This window comes from Camelus bactrianus, chromosome 3, assembly GCF_048773025.1.
Source record: "Camelus bactrianus isolate YW-2024 breed Bactrian camel chromosome 3, ASM4877302v1, whole genome shotgun sequence".
In the NCBI taxonomy this organism is placed as follows: domain Eukaryota; kingdom Metazoa; phylum Chordata; class Mammalia; order Artiodactyla; family Camelidae; genus Camelus; species Camelus bactrianus.
In genome coordinates, this window is record NC_133541.1 from 50,088,379 (window position 1) to 50,109,661 (window position 21,283).

Genomic DNA, 21,283 nt, shown 5'->3' on the forward strand with positions numbered 1-21,283 from the left:
GGCTTTGCTGGTATGAAACAAATATAGATAAATCAATTGCTCTGCTATGTAACAACTGTAACTGGACAGATGGGCATAATGACTAATTTAAAGGTGTTAATATTTATGAGTTCAATGCAATTATAATAAAAATTATCATGGCTTTAAAAAACTTCTTTCAAAGGTTATATCAAAGAATAAAAGAGTAAGAATAGCCAAGAAAACTTTGAAAAAGAAGAGTGATTGGGCATTGAAGATTGCCTTACTAAATATTACTATGTAGCTGTAATAATCAAAATAATGGGGACTTCGTGTAAGAGTAGAGTGATGGTGCAAACTGTAGATTCCAGAAACAGGCTGTAAACTGTGAACATGGACTACTTAGTATATGGCTTTAAATGTGGCAGGACAGATTGGAGGGGAAAGAAGGAATTAGTCAGTAAATTATATAGAACAATTAATTTTTCTTGGATGTCAAAAAAAAAAAAAAAGTTAGACACTTAGCCCAAATACCTAGATAAATTCCAGGTGCGTAAAACTGATGGTTCTTTAGAAGTGGGAAGTGGATGACAGGGATATCTCACTTGGGGTGGTTTTTTCAAAATCTAAGTGCTTTTTCCTCTTCCCATTCCCTAACTGTAATATTTTAGTTGAAAGTAAATGCAAATGATGAAACCATTTTTAATGAAGAAAAATATAGGAGCTATCTATCGGATCTTGGAATGGGCAAACATGTTAAGTATCAGAGAGTGGAATAAATCACAAAGGAAAAGATGGATAGATTTTGCTACATAAAAATTGTGTAAAAATATATATAAACAGAGGTAAAGGGGAAAAGGTCAGATGAGGAAAATAATTGCAACAAATGTGACCAGTAGAGTTTTAATAAAATTAAAAATAGTCCTTACAAATTAATTTTAAATAAAAATAACAACATTTGAAAAATGGGCAGTTAATGAATGTTTGAAAACTGTTCCACCTTTACAATTACATTAACTGTTAGAAATTGGAGAAATGCAAATTAGACAGATAAAATAATACCTAAATAAATAAAAGGTACCTAAGCGTGGTGAGGTGTGAGGAAATGGACACTCCTATGGCTTGCTGATGGGACTGGAAACCATTTGGCAGGATGCTGTCAGAGCCTTAACATGTGTATATTGTTTGGCCCAGTGATTCTGCTTCTAGGAATTTATCCCAAAGAAATAATCATTTATATGAAAAGTGCTTCATTGAAAAAAAAAAAAGCACTTCATTCAAACAATCCCCCCACAGGAATTTGAGCTCCATGGAGGGAGGAATTGTGTCAGTTTTGTTTACTGCTGTCACCCCAGTAATAAAACAGGAACAGGCATAGACTAAGCACCTCCAAAGTATTTGTTGAATGAGTAAACATTTTTACTTTCTGAATTTTGTCTTGTGATATATTTTAGATGTATGAAAAAAATACATCTTTTAAAAAATACAAAACACCCAACTACTATTGCTTGATTTAAGAAAGAAATTATCAATATGACTGAAGTTCCCTGTTGCATGTATTAGTTTTAAAGTAAGAAAAAAATGAAAAATATGTTCTCTTTAACCTTCTGATCAGGCCAAAAAATCCACACAAATTTTTATCTTTTCTCTCACTTGTTTTTTATTTATTATTATGGTAAAATGCACATAAAATTTACCATCTAACCATTTGTAAGTGTACTGTTGTTCAGTGACACTAAGTAAATTCACATTGTTGTGCCACCTCTACCACCATCCTTCCACAGAACTCCCTTCATCTTGCAAAACTGACTCTGTGCCCGTTAAACAATAGCTCCCATTCTTCCCTCCCCCCATCCCCTGCTAACCACCATCTGACTTTCTGTATGTATTTGACAACTCTAGGTATCTCATGTAAGTGGAATCGTACAATATTTGTCCTTTTGTGTCTCTTTTTTCACTTCAAGATTCATCCATCTTGTAACATGTATCAGAATTTCCTTCCTTTTAAGGCTAAATAATACTCCATTGTATGTGTATACCACATTTTGTGTATCCACTCATCCAAGGATGGACTATTTGCTTCTATTTTTGGGCTATTATGAATAATATTGCTATGAATGAGAGCAAACAAATATATCTTTGACGCTGTACTTTCGATTCTTTGGGGAATATACTCGGACGTGGAATTGCTGGATTCTATGGTAATTCCGTTTGTAAGGAAATGTCACACTGTGTTCCACAGTGGCTGCACCATTACATATTCCCAGCACTAGTACACAAGTGTTCCAGTTTATCCATGTGCTCACCAATACTTGTTACTTTCTGTTTTTTCGTTTTATGTAGTAGTCATCCTAATGAGTATGAGGTGGTTCCTCTCACTTAACACCACTAGTGAGCTTGGAAAGCATCCTTCTCATCTCCTGCACACAATGCCTATCTGTGAACAAGTGTGTGCTTGAAAAAGAAACTATAGTCAAGAAGTTCTCAGATAACAGAACCACAGTCTAATAAGGTAGTCAAGAAAAGACCTGTAGAAAACACCCCCCTCACCCCCTCCACCCACCCTCATTCCACTTGAGTACAATGAGTTTCCACTTTTCTCCTATCCAGGAAAGGCTTTTCCAGCAAGCATGGTGGCCATTACCACACTCTGCCACTAGGGGCAGTATGCTTCCCAAGCAAGGCTGGCTTGTGTGGGTCAAAACTTCCTTGTTCCTTAGCCAGGTGGGGAAGAACAGGGATTTAAAAGGCCAAGGAAACTTTGAGACTGATGGATATGTTCACTATCTTGATTATGTTAATAGCGCAAGCGGCATATACATATATCAAGACTTACCAGATTCTATACTTCAAATATGTGTAGTGTATTGTACGTTGGTTATTCCTCAATGAAGCTTTAAAAAAAACTTCCCCCATCACTTCACATCCACTTATTTTTATAGGGAACATGCTTGGGGCCACTTGTGCCGTCTGGGTGGCGGCTCCGTCCCCAAGGCCATGTGGCCACGCTTCACATCACTCACAGTCTGAGTTCTCATCTGTTTGTCTCCACCCCTCATCGCTCCCCTCTGTGCCCACTCCCCACTTCTGTCCCCCTTGGCTTTCGGAGAACACCCCTGACTGGAATCTGGGAAATGGCCGGTCACCAGGGCTTTGGGGACTTTCCAGTGAGACCCCTGCTGCCCGTGGGGAGTTTCAGCTGATGCCCCCTTGTTTCATTTCATTTCTTTTATAAATTCAGGTTAAATGTTGCAATAATATGAAGCAGAATACTCTGCTTCTCAAGTCAAGGGGACTTGGGATGGGGGCAAAGCAAAGCAGAATAAATATTAACTTATTTAAGAAAAAAAAAATTTCCCCCATCCCTGACAAAATCAGAAAATTTTCAAAATGAATTTTATTAAAAAGCAAAAAAAGGCAAAGCAAAAGCTAAAAAGAAGAGTGATATAGGAAATAATTGGGCAGATTTACAGACTATATTCTCCATATATCTGATGCCTAGATTCTGATGAACACAGCTTCTCAGTGCAGATGGGCCCATGTCTTTTTTTTCTCATGGGGTATTCACTGAACTTGTGGGGGAGTCAGTTGGCAGTGCTGCCTAGTTCGGCTGAGATTTTAGATCCTGCCACAATCTGCTTCCCAGTTCCTTCTTCTAGAGCAGCCAGTAATTATTGCCCCTCTGACAGGTTGGCACTTGTGCATTTTTTACTCCCCGGACTCTGCCCCAAATGCAGGAGGTATGACTTATGGGGCTCCAAGATCCCTCCCCTGCTCCAGGCAAACTGCACTTCTCTTGCTAATGAACTCGAAACCATCCCAGAAGTTGTCCTGAAATTCCTACCCTTGCCCCTTAGCCACTGCTCCCTGGCCTGTTCAGTTTGCCTGAAATTCATTCATTAGGTCTAATAAATTGACTCATGGCAATATCACCTATTGTTCTTGACTAACGTCTGGGCCTAATGTCACAAAGGGCTAGGAGAAGTGAGGACCGTGGTTTCAACAAAAACAACAGCCATGTAAAATAAAAACTTGTGAACAAAGACAAGTTGTCAACTACTAAGTAACAAATTATTCCCAAATTTAGTGGTTTAAAACAGCCTTTTATTACTCTCACAACTTCTGTGAGTCAGGAATTCATGAGGGGCGTAGAGGGGATGATATGTCTCTGCACTATCTGGGAGCGCTTGAAGGCTGGGGTGACCTGGGGCTGGGGACAGGAGTCGCCTGGAGATGTGTTTATTTGCATGTCTAGCACTTGATGCTGCCTGTCAGTGGGGACTGTCGGCTGGAATGCCAGCACATGACCTTTTCCGCAGGCCTGGGCTTCCTCATAGCGTGTCTGAGCTGTCTCCAGAGAGACCCAATGGAAGCCATGTTGGCTTTTATAGTCCAGTCTAGGAGTCATATAAGTTACCTCCATTGTGGTCCTAGGTTCCCCAGATTCGAGGGGAGGGAGCTATATTAGTTTGTTAGGCTGCCATGGCAAAGTACTGCTGACCGGGTGGCTTAGAAACAACGAAAATTTATTGCCTCACCATTCTGGAAGCTAGACAACCAAAATCAAGGTGTTGGCAGGGTTGCTCCTTCTGAGGGTTGTGAGAGAAGGAGCTGTTCCTGGCCTCTCTCCTTGGTTTACAGACAGCCATCCTCTCCCTGTGTCTCTTCACATCACTGTCGCTCTCTGGGCCTCTGTGTCCAGATTTCCCCCTTTTTATGACACTGGTCATATTGGATTAAGGTCCACCCTAATGACTTTAACTCAATGACCTCTCTCAAGACCCTATCTCCAATAGGGTCATATTCTGAGGTACTGGGGGTTAGGACTTCAACATATGAATTTCGAGGGAAACAGTTTAATCCATAAGAGGAACATGGACCCCAACTCTCAATGGGCAGATTGTCAGAGTCACCATGTAAAAAGTGCATGTGGGAGATAATGTCACTTGCCATCACTGGAAAATATAATCTACCACATCATGATATAAAAAGTATAGTGATCAGAACCTATTACATCTCGTATTATTCATTTCATATCAGTCAGCTCCTGACATATAAAACATATAATTTGAGGGGAGGGGAAATGACTTTCATATGTTTCCTATTTCTATAGTGGGCAGAGAGCTCAAATACCAAATGTTTGGTTCCAGACAAGACACCTGGAAACCCTACAGCTGACTCTTCCCCAAGGCAATGAAAGGCTGTGCTTCAACAGCCAGTGCTTCTTAACAGAACTGCCAGCAAACAATTGTTCTGTCCCAAAGGAGTCACTCTACTTTAGGGCCCTTTTGCTGATTTGCTTATTTGTAGTAGACACTCACTAACTAGTGCCTATTATTCAGTCTTGACCAATCTTGTCTTCACTCCGAGGAATTCATCCCTGTTGGTTTTATTTTATGTGCCAAGTAAATTTAAACATGCATTATTATCAATTTTCAGAAAAACAAATATTAATCAGCACCTACTGGAACAATAAATCCTACCGTGCCTCATTTGTCACCATTATTGTTACTGCTTGAGATGACTCTTCTAGTGCAAAATAAACTTTACACTTAGGTGGGCCTCCTGCAAAACCCAGACTGGTATTGGTTAGCACTCTTGTGGCCCCAGTGCACACCAGCAGATGTTCTGCAAAACCAACCATTAAAAAAACATTGTGCAAAAGCCAGTCTTGAAAATTGAAACATTCTTTTTAAAAGTAGGGTAGAAACCTAGTTTCTCCACAATCCACTGGGCTAATCTCCAAATTGCCTTTTCAGTATTGCTCACTTCTGCCGTTTTGCTTTTGCTTTCCCCAGCCTCTTTTCTCCCGGTCAGCCTTTCCCTTCCTGCCCACCTGGAGAGACACCCAGACCTACTGAATTTGAACCTCCAGATGTGGGGCCCAGGAATTTGTTTTGGAAGTTGCCCAGGTAATTCTGGTGATCAGCTAGGTTTGCCAACTAAAGATGAGTGTGATCAAATTCAAGTTTCTTGAGCTTAGCCTAAAGAGGCCCTCACCCCTGCTCAACTCTCCAATCACATCCCCTGCCACTTCCATCTCATAACTTACCCATTAACAGTCCTAACTACCAATAGCTCACAATACTCAATATGTGGCTTCATTCCTTCGGGCCCTGGTCCAGGAAAACCCTCCACCCATCTGGACTGTGAACTAGTCTCCCTCCAAAATCCAGCTCCAGGGTTTGCCTCAAGGAAGCCTTCCCTGACTGCCTCACCTCCACCCTCATCCGGAATTCATCCTCCCCTCTGCATTCCCACTATACCTCGTTCCCATGGCAGTCAGCACACAGTACAGAAACAGACTAGCTCTCCTCTCTCCCCTGCTAGAGTGTGATCTACTTAAAGACAGGTTCCATGCCATCTTCACCTTAGTATTCACGGCAACCAACCCCAGGACAAAATGAATTAAACTGGTTATATGAGGGTAAGCAAAGGAGTCTTTTGTCAAGCAGGTTGTCTCCTTCTTCATATAAGTTGCTGGTATGTTTTGTTACTCTGCCTGGCTTTGAATGTGATCAAGGAGATTTTCTTTCACCGCTTAACACAATACACACTAGCTCCTTCCCTCAGCAAGAAAGCAGGAAAATTGATTTCACTGCAGTTATAACAAACTTGAAGGGCATTAGCACCCAAGGAAAATCTCCCAAATCAAGGCCTTCTGGCCTCTCCTGGCACAGACACTTGCCTTCCCTCCTTCCCCGTGGATTTTGTGCTCTTGTTTCACATCCCAGACAAGAGGGGCTGATATTGGCTTTACCTTGCCTTCCCTGTGTTACCTCTCCCTTGCTTGTAACTTTGGCCAAGGTTGCAGCTGCAGCCTGTAACTGATTCTCTCAATTTAATGCCGCCAGTTTCCAGCCAACAAAAGCTTCACAAATTGTATAAAAACTTAAGTCACACTAAGAATTTTGGCATTACTCATCTGAAAACTGGGGATTTGGTATTGCCCCAAATTCAGAGGGCTGAAGTCCTTGCTTCTTGCTCTGGCTGGTCTCTACAGGGATGGTGATCAGGACCCTCAAGGTACAGAAATGATAATACGGCAGTGGTTCTCTGACTTTAGGACGCATCCGAGTCACCTGGGGGGCTTGTTACAACACAGACTGCCACACCCCACCCTCAGAGTTGCTGATTCAGTGGGTCTGAGGTGTGGCCCGAAAATCACATTTCTAAAAGTTCCCAAGTGATGTTAATACTGGTCCAGGGACCACACTTTGAGAAGCACTGTGGTAGAGAGTATTTGGAGGGGAGCACCAAGCTACCAACCTGATTTGTTAAATCTAGAACAAGTGTTCCCAAAATTCTAACTATTAGGCATATTAGAATCACCTGGGGAGATTTAAAAACCCTGGCTGCCCAGGCTGCATCTCATTTTAAGTCAGAATCTTCGAAAGTAGGAGGGCGGTATCAGTAGTTTTAAAACTTCCCAAATGCTTCCAACATGCAGGCAGACTCGAGAGCCAGTGATCTAGAGCAGCAGTTCTCAACCCTGGTTGCAAATCAGAGGCACATGGGAAGCTTTTAAAACATGTTCTTGCTAGGACACCACCCTGAGACAATTAAATCAGAATATCCGGGTCCGAGGCCTGGAGGTCCTTCCTTCCTTCTCGCCTGCCTGCCTGCCTTCTTCCTTCTTTCCTTCCTTCCCAGTTTCCTAGATTTTTCTAAAGTTTAACCAGTGTTGGGGATTACTAACTTGGACTTGAATGTACCCGTATTATAAACTGTCATTTGTTTTCCAGTTGATAAATCCCTTCTTGTTTTGAACAAAAGAGATTGGGGAATTTTTTATTTTTTGAAAACTGGAGGCACTGGTCTGAATAAGCTGGGTGGAGGTGGGAGCAGGGGAATAAATCCATCTTCAAGGCAGATCTGCTAGCAGTGGGGCCAGATCTTCTCTACAACTCACCAGGAGCAGCGCTTCTCACAGCCGTCCCTGGACCTGCAGCATCAGCATCATCTGAGCGCTCTCAGAAATGCGCCTCCTCGGGGCCCACAATGGAAATCCAAGGTGGGGCCCCTGGAATCCGTTCAACAAGCCTTCCAGGTAATTTGGATGCGTGTTAAGGTTTGAGGACCACTGACCAGGAAGATAGTAGTGGGGAAGTTAAGATCTGGAGCTTCCATTTCTCATATAGATTCATGTCTTTATTTCCTTATTTGTTTAAAATGCACCCTCACCACACTACCTCTCAAAAGGAAGACTCCAGCAACAACAGCAGCACCATGCCAGTAGCTCCCTGACTTAACGCCAGGTGTCTCAGAGTGAGAGAGAGCCGTCAAACCCCCACCATCCTGGCTGGGCATGGGCTTCCATCTGGGACCTTTTTGTTGGGCCTTCACATGTGGTTTTAGGTCCTAAATCTGATGGCCACAGATAATTCCCAAACTCTGATAGCCATGTGCATTTAGTAGACCTCCAAGATGGCACTGCTACCCCAGTGTGATTGGGGTGCTGCCATCCCATCTTCTGTTCTCCATTTCCTCACCAGATGGAGTCACATACTCTCCAGTTTTTATGCAAGCCACAACACGTGGGCCTGCGCAGCCCTGGAGTTGGAAGGAGGCCCTGCTGGATTGAACCTATCAGTACTTAACCAGAAGCCAGAGCTTTCCCTTCAGTCTGGAAGCCAACAAAATAAGAAACAGCTCAATTTTTTTTTTTTTTTTTTTTTTTTTTTGCCAAGAACCCTTTGTCAAGGGTTAGCAAGAACCTTAGGCAATATGAGGCCTCAGGGCCTGTTTGGAAGGAAACCAGACCACAGATGATGTGCAGTGATTCCTGTAAAATAAGTAATAAAGTGCTGGTGTTCTCAGCAAGGAAGGGAACCAAATTTATTGAGCACATATTCATTCCTCAGGATTTTATATACACAATTTTACTTAATCCCTACAACAACACTGTGAAGTTATTAGTATTATTCCTCCTCACAAAAACACAAATGTATAGGAAACAAATTCAGAGAGATTGATGTGCCTGAAACCCCAGTTAGTAAACTGAGATTCATGCTGTCACTATTACCCCACCCTGCTCATCTGGGGATGCCTTTGCCTTCCATGCCAGGCATAAATGCCAGCCCTAGTTTGTTTCTACCACTGCATTGCACTCCCTGAAAATAAATGTTGAAAATGAATACAATTTTAAAATGAAACCGGTATAAACATGTGCTGGGTTTTACGAGTTGATTCTTGGGATGCTCTGTAAAAATCAAAAGCATGAACAAAGAAGAATTTATGAAGGAAAACATAAATGTAATGGCATTGAAACCATCCTTATTTCTGGTACCCTCTTGGACCTGCTTCTCCCTTGCCAACCTGCTGTCCAACTTCCTGTCCCATCAAGAGCTTTCAGGAAATCTCCAGCTGAGCAGACTAGAGCTAAGAACACCCAATCTCTTTTGGGGGCACTGTGCTTTCCAGCCCTGACTGGTCCACCCCTCTGTCCCACACTCTGTCCTAATTCTCAACTGTGTGTGAATGATTCCTCTGAGGTGAGAGAACCTGCTTTTCCACAGCCTTGCCAGTACTGAGCAGTGTATTCTTTTAAAATCTTTGCCATTAAAATAGAAAAAATAAAAATCTCATCATTTTAATTGGTACATCCTTAACTGCAATTGAGGTTGAACACATATATATTTGAATTTTTTTTTCTTTGTTGAATTACCCTTTCATGTTCCTCACCCACCTTTTGGAGAGTGTTTCTTACTGATATATAAGAACTCTTTATTTACTAAGGATATTAATCCTTTGTCATATATAAGCAGATGCTGTGTCCCAATTTGTCTTTTGACTGTGGTCGTTTTGTCCAAAGTGCTGGGTGACAGAACCAAGCCTAGAAGGAAAGTTCAGACTCTTAGACCACTTTTCTTTCTGGCACACCCCATGGCCTACTGAGTAAGCCCAATTGTTCTGTGCAATGCGGTTGTAACAGTACTATTCAACTTACAAGAAGATATGTCTAGAGCTTTGTTATATCATTCCTCTGCCCTTCACCCCCCACCACTGTAATGAAATAGGGAGTCCCCTTTCTTTACACTTCTCCATCCAGAGCATGGGGCTGGGAGAGGAGGAAAGAGGCTAGGACAAGCCTGGGGTGAGCATCTGGATGGAAACCAAAGAAGTGGGGCTGAGGGGAAGTGGACCTCTGTAGAATGAGAATTTGAGGCATCATGGCTATTGGGGTTTTCTGCAAATGCATCTTCAAAGGCTGGATCTCCAGGGGCTCCAATCCACCTACTTCCTTTGCCACTGCCACCACTAGGAGCTTCTGATTAGAATCTCCTTTCTCCTCTGGACAACTGAAGAACAGAATTCAGGTTCAGCTTTTTACTGCCTCAGATAAAACTTAAAACACACACAGGTCTTTAAGGGTTTTGTTTTTGTTTTTGTTTTTTAAGGGTTTGTACACTTACTAGCAGCAGTGGAAAAAAAGTGGTAGGAACTGAAAAGGAAAAAGGCTCCACTTTGAGAGCCCCTCTGGTGCTATTTTATGTAGATAGCACCGAAAAAAAGGGTAGATATTTCTCCAATCCCAGTGTTTCTCTACGAAGCTCGGGGACAGAAGATTAACCTGCAACTCTTGCTTGATTGGACATTTCACTGCTGGAGCTGAGACTTAAAGAGAGGGGGAGTTTGAGGTCAATGTGGGGGAAAAGAGCTGGATGCTGTAAGACTAACATTAGGGGTGGGTGGGGGCTTAGAACAGCTGTTGAGGAGTGGTCCTCCCTACCTCAGCCTCCAGACCTCACCCTGGACCAGCTGGAGGGGGGCAAATATACAGGGACGGTGGGGATCTGGGTCAAGGAAGGGGTTGAGAAGGAGAGAAATCTTAAGTTAAGCAATTGAGAGAGAATTCTTAGACAGGACTCTGGGGCAGGAGGTGAATGTGTATGTATGGGGAGTTGGGGGGGGGTGGTGGGTGGGAGTGCAAATTAAGTGACCTAAGTAACTGAGCAAAGTCAGATTCTAAGACCAACTGCAAAGCTTGCTTCTGAGAGTAATGTGTATACCATCTGTCTCTCCATGCCAGTGGAAGCACTAATAAATGTTACATGTTGAAACTTTTGCACTCACTTGTACATAAAAGTTCCATATGCCATTTGACTGGACTCCATGAACACATCTGTCAAAAACAGGTCTCTTAGGCACAATTTAGGACATTCCAAAGCAGCTTTATAACTGTTTTAGCCTCCAAATGGTATGAATTAACTCTCATAAGCCAGATCTATTCTCACTGAGCCAAGGATTGGGCCAAATGTCCAAATAATTCAAGTCAGAAACACTCTTTTGCCTTCATTAGAGAGAGCATCAGTAGCAAGGTCTTTTTTTACCCCAAATTATGCTGTTGATTGACTCAGTATTTGATGTCACTAAACAGACATACAGTATATCTGTGGTATTAAAATTTCATAGGGGGTGATAAGGCAAAAAAAAAAAAGTTCTTAAAAGGCTCTTTAGGGAAATGATAAGTTTTTTTAAAATTTAGAAACTCTGAATTAAAGCCATCTAAGCATTTTGGCATGAAAGTATTTTGCTGCTGGTTTGCCGCATGAAACCCAGCCAAGATTTGAAAATAAGAATGGGTCTATTCACATTCTCTCCTTGTCTTCATGTCCCCTCTTATTTTTTCCCATCCCAAATTACTGTACATCTGTTGTAACAGAATCACTCTTTTCCTTTCGGAGCCATAATCCCATTCCCTGGCTCCAGTTGTGGTAGGTGACCCAGGCCTGGCCAGCAGGAAACATGTCATCTGAACCAGGCCAATCAGTTAATTCTGGGACTTTTGCTGGAATTGAGGAGATATTTTCCTGCAGGGTTTACATCTGTCAGGTTGTGAGCTGGGAGCTGCTGGGGTCTCTCTTTGCTATAACCTGGGGAAAGCTGGGCTGAGAATGAAACCAACCAAGCAGGAAGCAGAGCCAGAGAGCCAAAGGAGACAGACACTGCACAGTGACATCATTTAGCATCTAGATGCAGTCATGCCTGCAGCCATCTGAATCCCTGTGGCCACTAGTGTCCTTTGTGGCTTAGACCAACTGGACTCAAGTCTCTGTCACTAGCAACCAGAAGTGTTTCCACTTACTAAACCAACTCTGCCTAGTTCCCTCATTGAGCAACTCTGTCCGGAGGTCTGGGACCACTCTTCAGTTCCTCATCCAAGGCTGCTATCCCCACTTAGGGCCTTGACCCACCACCTGCTCCTTCTCAAACTCCACTCTCAAGAGAAACTGTTACAATTCTTGCTGGTACTGCTTTGAATCTCAGACACTAATCCTGCAGCAGTATTTTTGGTGCCACTTTCAATTTCTTGGTTAAATTGTGAATTACTATTTATTTGAAAGAATGTGTTTTATTTCCTTTTGCTGACAATTTTGCCATATAGATAAATACACATAAACTAATTAGGTGGCTTTTATCATCATCAGCTCACTTATGATTAAGTATGTATTACTAAGATAAACATGAATCTGTGCTTATGAAATGCTATTCTGACCTCCATGAAAAATGTCTATTGTTAATTTATGACTGATAAGCAGGTGAAACTGATTTTGATAATCACAAAGTATGCAAATACAAATATATATTTTAATTGAACTATAGTATATGGGCTAATATGTTTTGGTATCTGTTCATAAGGTTCTAACTAGTGTATTCACTGGCACTAAAGCTGTTCCGCATTCCTCAAGAGTATTCCATTTAATAGTCCTGTACACAATAATCTGAAATTTAGCGAATTCTTGATTTTCAACAAACCTACTCTCAAATACTTTCTTCTCAAAAAACTTTAAAAATTAAACATTAAAAATAAATAAATTGAAATTCATAAGGCAAAGATACTAGCAACAAAAGATGGTTTTCAATCCTTTGGGTACACAGTTAATACTGTCCATTTTTCTGTGGACACAGATCATGGAACAGCAGACCCGCCAATGAGAGGGGAAGTCACAGCCTATAGTGTATTATTTCATCAGCCTCAGTCACTGGTAGTAAAAAACAGGATGGTTAAGGAGACCGAATTAACTAGGATGATTTAGGTTGAGATACACTGCCACTGGGGACATCCAAGTGGATTCAGGAGACATCTGAAGATATGGGCCTGGGAACATAGGGCCAGGGTTTGTAAGACAAATTCAGAATTCAGCAGAGACTTGATTGTGGAGGCTCAAAAAATGACTAGACTCTCTGGAGAAGAGAAAGAGAAAAGCAGAAGATCCTGTAGAAGCTTTAAGGACTAGGAGAGGAGAGCCTACAGAGGTATTCGAAAAAATAAGCCAGTCTAGCATCAGGGGGGAAGAAAAAAGACAAAGAAAAGAACAAAAGGCCATATGACTGTATTGCAAGTGCCTGTACCTTCAACAGCTGTTGAGAAGGTAGGAAAGAAAGTCTTATAATTGAGATTTTGCTAAAAAGGTGACAGGGCAATTTTTGTTTAGGTTATATGTTGTATGTTGTCATCTACTGGGTAGGGCTTCATACTGATCCTAGTTGATAGAAGACAGATGTCTGGCATTTGGTTCTATGACCAAGTTTGGTCACTGTTTTAGAGCAGCTGGCAGCTACGCCTGGCCCAGTCTCTGTGGGGGACAAGGTCTCGACAGCAGCTGTACAACCAGATTTGGGGAAGTGGAGAGCAGCATGAAGTGTTTCACCCAAATTACGCAGAAGAGTTTGGTTGTTTTTTGGTTTGGGTTTTGTTTTTAATGGTACATATTTTTAGCACCTTTTATCATAGAGAAGCAATAATTTTGTTATATTCCAAATTTCTTACACATTTTTAGCATGGAATAATCATCTGTGGAGTACTTTATATTACTAAACTAGCTATTTTTTTTAACATTTTACTTTTAATATATTTTATTTATTTCTGTATTATTTATTTTATTTTGGCAGGGGTGGGGTGAATAACTAGGCTTTTTTTTAAGAGGAGGTACTGGGGATTGAACCCAGGACCTCACGCATGTTAAGCAAGTGCTCTACCACTTGAGCTACACCCTCCCCCTAAACTAGCTATTTGGTTCACACCTAAGCTATGGCTATCAGCTAAATGGGGCTGAAGGCTCTTAAAGCGACTTACTTCACCCTCTTCAGAAGTCTCTATGGATGTAATGAATAGACCAAGCCCATTGAGAAGAACAGCTTTGGATTGTCTGTAGCCAAACTTCTTTGAGAATCCCTCTACCCACCCTACCCCGCACCAACTCCTCCACTTCATTCTGGCACTATTTTTTTTGTGGCTCCTTCCAAGATTAACTCTCTCTTGTTTAACACTCTTCAAGACTCCCCCACTTATTTTATAGTAAGACTCAAGGTCCTTAGCATTGCAACCAGGGATCCTCATAATCGGTCTTTTGTCTTTGTAGCTTTATCTCCTACCACATACCTCCATGCAAGGCTTCAAAAATCCAGTCATTCATATTCCATCTCCACATTTTCTGGCACATTCAAATACCAAATGAACTAGTTACTTAATACTTTTAAAATGGATCAATTTAATTACTCAAATAAGTGATTTTTAAAAAGGAAACTGTATCTCTACAAAAATAGCAAGTTAGTTTCAATTGCTACAAAGTTTTGTTGAATCTACCGGGATAATGCTGCCAGCTGCACCTCTGAGTTTAAGCCTACTCTCTCTTTAAAAGGAGACTATCAAGTGTTACCAACATGTTTCGTATGAGAAACAAAAAGATGTTCTCTTTACAAAAGAAAATGTGAAAAAGAACTGGAGAGTATGATTCTACCACTATACAGTGACTTACCTGACCATCAACCACCTAGAATCTGAACATTCAGTGTGATGTGTCCCAGGTTTTGGGAAATAGCTTCTCAAACTGCTTATAGTTTCTATGTCTTATTCTTCTGTGACTAAACTGCTCTCCTCTAATTCTCACTCACTGGATTTATCCAGCCCTTCAAAATGCAGGGAACTCTTCCCTGGTGTGCAATTCTACGCAAACGGTGATGCCCTTCCTTTGTGCTTCCTCAGCATTCTGCCTATTTCAGAGCACATAACACTCTATTGCAACTAACAGTTTATTTGTCTGTCTCCTCCACTAAGCCAAGAACTTCTTTAGGGCAGGGCTTGGTCTCAGCACTGTGTACCTGAGTCACAGAGTACACATTTATTCCTAGTCACCAGCACAAGTTTATTGCTATACACATGAACAGACAAATAAATAAATGCATGACTCAGTCCATCCACACATCCATCTATAGAAGTATACTAAGACAACTGTTCTCAAATTTTGGTGTGTAATCAGAATTACCTGGGGAAACTTGTAAAAATACAGAGACCTAGGCTCTAGCCCCCAACTGCTTCAGTGAGCTGGGGACTCTATATGCTTCATTAGCTCTCCAGGTGAATATGATACACACCCAAGTTTGAGAACATTTTCAGGTGAGAAAACAAGTTCAGAGAGATTGATCTATTTGTCCAAGGACTGAAGTGAAAGCAAAACTGGGATAATTCACCAATGTTTGTGAAGGTTTTCAATTTAGTCTTTATAATATACATGAAAAGTTTACTTATAATGGAAATATGAAGCTATGGTTCTGTTTTAGTCAGTAGAATACAGATTATATATATATATAATATATATATATATATATATATATATATATATATATATATATATATATATATATATATATATATATATATATACAGGATATATATATATATCCCTACCTATTCCTCATTTGTTTGAATCAACAGTGAAAGATGAAGTCTGAAAATTAGCCATGATACTTAAAGCACAGATCATGATTATAATTTAACTAGGATTTAATGTAAATGTCATTTACTTCATGTGTTCAGCAGATCTGAGCTCAAAACAGACTGTATGCTTCAAGAAGACAATAAGGGAGTAAAATATTTTAAATTTTGAATTCTGTAAAACTACAGAAGACTGAAAACTATTACTCTCTATCACCTGATTTACATCTTATATATATGTTATTCTACAGGTGCTTTTTTTCCTAAAGCAGATGCTACAGCCTAGACCTTGGCAGTAGTTTAGATTTTGATTTACTGATGCTATTTTTACAAATGAATCAGAATAAAATTCTATGACAGTAGAGGATCTAGAAAAGCCAAAAGAATTATGAATGCCCCACCTACCATTTTAATACCACTGTATCAGGTTTAGTAGAACCTTCTAAGATGTAGTGATCCACTTTATATTACTAATTTATGTTATATAATCTTTCTGCAGAGAGATCGCAACCACTTGTTTGTGCTGAGCTTGGGCCAGAGTCCAATTCAAAACTTTCTGGTCTTTTACCAAGGGTCTTTCTAGAATCCACATGAGAAAAAAACAAATAAAAAATTCCAAACCCCAACCTTGATATCTACCTTACATCACAGCCAAAAATTAGAGATGGGTCATAGAGCTAAATATGAAAGCAAAATCTACAAGAAACAAAGGAGAATATCTTTATGGGGTGAGTAAAAATTCCTAGGAAGAAAAAAGTACCAATAAATTAAATAGTTTAAAAATGAGTAAACGATTATTTTAATAGTATTACTTTTAATAATATAATTTATTATTTTAACACTTTGCAGTATAAAAGTGATAGGTGGGGCATTCATGATTCTATTTCTCTAAACCAAAATTCTCTATAACATTAAAATATTTTCTATAAACATTAAAATACTTATTCTTTGGCTTTATCTTATATAGAAAATGTTTTCTCATTCACAATACCAATATAACAACTAACAAGACTACTGAGGTTTATATTTTTTCCAGTTCATTTTTCCTTTAAATACATTCCATTAAGTTTGGACAATCTTCCTACTGTGTTCAAAGGTCATTTGAAATAATTCTTTTCTCTATATGGCAACTTTGACAATTTGATATAGTTAGGGTCCTTTGTTTCCATTTGTTTTCAGTTTTAGGGTTCACTTTTTTATCTTGATTACATTTTTCAATGTATAAAAGGTTCAAAAGTCAAAACTAACTGGAAAGGTATACTCTGAAGTCTTACTCCCATTTCTATCCCCTCCACTTCTCCATTTTATTTCTGCTCACACCCTATAGGTTTGTTTGTTGTTGTTGTTGTTGTTGTTATTGCTTAGTTTCTGGTTTCTTATTCTAGTGTTTACTTTGTTACAAAAATAACATACACACATATTCCTATTTTCCCCTTCTCTTAAACAAAAGGAAGCATCTTCTATATGCTATTCCTCATTGTATAGTACTCTAGTGCTTTGCAGAATATATATAAGTTTAATTTGTTAAACTATTTTGATTATGCTCAGAGAGAACAGTTAGAGGTCCATTGAGAGCTAATGGCAAGGGAACTGGAGAGACAGCCCCAGTGTGTGTTTCCCATCACTACCTAGCAATTCCTCAATTCTCAGCAGACAGACCGGGTGTCCTACAAGGTAACTCAACTCTGAAACTATCTACTTGGAGATAGTGTCAGATCCCACAAGTTAAGAGCTTGAAGACCACTTGCCTCTGCCAATCACAACTCCAGCTTGTTACCTGCACTTCTGACCAACTGGCTATTGATTGGAGGCTACCACAACACCCTCCTCAGGTTCGATTAATTTGCTAGAGCGACTCACAGAACTCAGGAAAATAATTTACTTACTAGGTCACTGATTTATCATAAAAGGATGTTACCTAGGAACAGCCAGATGGAAGAGATGTATAGGGCAGTAAGCAGAGGAGTAATATTTGCTATTTAAAAAAAACTGTCTGCTGTGTGGAGCATGAACTGCAGGTGGCCAAGCTGGAACAAGGAGGTAAGTTAGGAGGCTGTTCTGGTAGGAGCCCAGGTGAGTGATGGTGGTTTGGATTAAGGTGGCAACAGTAAATACGGTCAGTGGTCAAAGCTGGGATATATTTTGGAGGCAGGATCGGTAACATTTGCTCATGGATTTGATATGGGAGGTCATAGGAGAAAAAAGGAAAGAGTTGACTTTTAGTGTTGATTTAATAGTGGTTGGGAAATATTGTTCTGACTTAGACATAGTATATTTGGGATGTCTGTTAGCCATCTAGGTAAAGATAATGAGTGAGCAGTTGAATATATTTTTGTTGGTTATCAGGTACAGAGTTGAGATTATCACATTCCCTAGTAGTCAGCAGCATAGTGTAATAGTTATGAGCACAGGTTGTGGAGCTGACTCCCTGTGTTCATATTTCACCTTTCCACTTACCAGCACTGAGGTCTTAGGTAAAAACTACTTATACTTTCCTGTGTCTCAAATTGCTGTTTCTGTAAAATAAGATTAATAGTACCTACTTCATAGGCTCCAATGGGTTAATATACATAAAGCACTAAGAATGATGCTTAATATAAAAGCTATACAGACATTAGCCATTGTTAGCACACCATCATTTTCAGTCCTTGCCAGGTACTCTTACTGAGTTCTTCTCCAGATAACAAAGAATGCACAAATTTTCAAAACGTTTTCTCTATTGAAATATATAAAAGGGTTTTTTTTAAAAAAAAAAAAAAAGATGCACTCTGTTCGTGGATGTGAAGATTTGGGTGAATAAGGCAGTTTGGTACTCAGCATCCACTCAATCTTCTTTCGAGCTTGCTTCCTTATCCTACAAATCTTGAAAAGTTAAATACTACATTTCTAGACATGCAGTTAGGGTTCTAGAAGTAAATGACTTCTGCTAATTAGGTACACTTAAATAAGATCTGGAAGGTGGCAAAAGCCTTCTTTCTGCTACTTCGTTTTTTGGCTGGTAAGCATGGGGGTGAAGATAACAGTATTTTCTGCAGCAGCTTTCTAAAGCACAGTAATTCACTTTAAGTACTTGTTACAGTATCATCGTTATTCTTGAATTGGAGCTACAGTAGTGTATTCTTAACTTCAGTAACTCTAGTTGTGAGGTCTTGATTCTCCATCATCCTGATGGGTGGGGGCAGTGGTAGGAGCTCCCATGACAGCTCAGACCGGCAGTATTATCCTGGAACTCGTTCCTGACAGCCCAGGCTAAAGCCCACTCCTCCAGACCTTTAAACAATTTTCTAAACACCAATTCCCTATATTAAATCCCTGTATATTGAAAATAACCAGACCTACTTCCTGCAACTGAATGTAGACTCATACAATAATGAGTAAAGATATAAAAGCTTCCCAAATCAATCACACAATCAATCCCCATAAAATCTGGGGGTTTTTTTGTGTGTGTGGGGGAGGTAACTAGGTTTACTTACTTATTTATTTATAGAGGAGGTACTGGGAATTGAACTCAGGATGTTGTGTATGCTAAGCATGCGCTCTACCACTTGAGCTATACCCTCTCCCCATAAAATTTTAAGTAATTGAACAAAACCTAAAATATACATGGCATAAAAGTCTGCAAATACATCAGCTTCAAAAATGATAAAGAAGTAATCACCCTACCATATTAAGAATAATGAGTCTATGTATTAATTTAATAATTGTTGAGGCTTGGGTGATGAAGCTATGAAGGTTCATTATATTATTTTTATGTGCCTGAAGTTTTCCATAATAATGTAAAAAGAATATTCAGTCAGGTGTTCAAAGTTAGGGTTAGAACTATAATCTTGGGGCTTATCAAAATAAAGATAATATTTACAGCCATGGGATTGGGTGAAACTGTTAAGGGAGAGTATATATAGAAAAGAACATGGGACTAAGACGTGAGCATCTCTAATATTTAGAAGTCGGAGGAAGAAGATAAAGCAAAGTAGACTGAAAGGATGCCAGTAAAGTAAGAGGAAACCAGAAGGTGAGCCTAGTGAACCAGGAGGTTCTGGAATCTTAGAGAAGAAAATGTTTCCAAAATGTGGAAGCAGCCAAGTGCATCAAATGCTGCCTAAAAGCTAAAATGAGAACTGAGAATTTGCCTTTGTATTTGTCAAGATGGAGTTTAGGCAATTTTTGGAGAAATTTTGCTATAAAGGGGAACACAAAAATTAAGTAGTGGTTGGAGGGGAACAGAAGTCAAAAGTTTTTTGTTTTGCTCTCTTTTAAGATACCTGATACTAAGGCATATTTAATGTACCCGAAGGATGATCTAGTTGAAAGGGGGAAAACAGATATGGGAGGAAAACAGTAACAGAAGAGTCAAGGTCCTGAATGAAATAAACACAAGTACAAGTAGAGGGACTATTTCTTTCATGTGTAACAGGAGGGAAGGCAACATCTCTAGGTTCAGATACATACAGACGAACAGATATGGTGGAGGGACAATGAGGCTGGTTGTGCTGATTTTCACATCTTTAACTCTCTAAGCCTCAGTTCCCTCACCAGTTAATATAGAATCTATCTCTTAAGATTGCTGTGAGAATTCAACAATCAAAGAGCCAACACTCAATATTAACCCAGTGGATAATTGTCATTAAGACTCCTAGTTCAATTCTTCATTAACTCAACAAAATTATCAATCTCTCATTCTGCATTTAGTAAAATACCACAACTAAAAATACATATGACAGATGTAACTCAATGGGGTTGAGGGTGTCAGAGAAAGCTTTCCTGAGACACTTAGACTAAGAGGTAGACGAGATATAGATGTTAACTTGATAAAGGTGAGGGTATTAGAAGAAGAGTTTAAGTATTAGAAACTAAAAAAAAAAAAAAAAAAAAGTCCCTTGTGGTTAGCAGTCAAGGGCCAGAATATGAAGCAACTAAAAGCATGGAAACACTTACCCTCAGTGATTTCTCACTTACCTCTTGTGGGTGAGAATGGGGCTCTTAAGAAATAAACAAAATATAAAATAAATACTTCAGTTCTTGCTGAAGTAAGAAGCAACGCATGGGAAGTCCATCTGAGGGGTGAAAACAATCCATGGATGTTGATTAGACCATAAACCATAAGCCAAGGACTGCAGGTTTCCCCTTTTTGCCTACTCTACTGACAGAGGCCACATTGAGTGCTACGTAAAAGATTCTTAGCTTTGTTCAAGCTCAGCAGTAAAGTGTAGAAGCCAATTATCTGTATTTGCCATAGACAATGGGAGCACGTAGGAAATGGTAGTATGTGAGTTACTCTCTTGCCATCACTGAGCTAAGGTGGCAACTTAGCAGATATTTGGGCGGGGGGGGGGTGGGTAGGGGGAAATCCCTTCAGTTATTTCTTTTGAAAGATTGGTATTATAAATATTAGCAGAATCAGAATTTCCTGATCACACACAAAATAATCAGGAGTCAAAATCAAAACTTTTTCTTACTGTTAAGGAATCTTTTGTGATTTCAACATAGTGCAAGTTTTGCAATTACAAAACAAGAGAAAAGTGGGAACCAAAGGAAAATAAAAACGTGGAACATTTCCTGAAAACAGGTGAGGTAAATCAGATGGCAGATTACTTACGTAGACGCCTG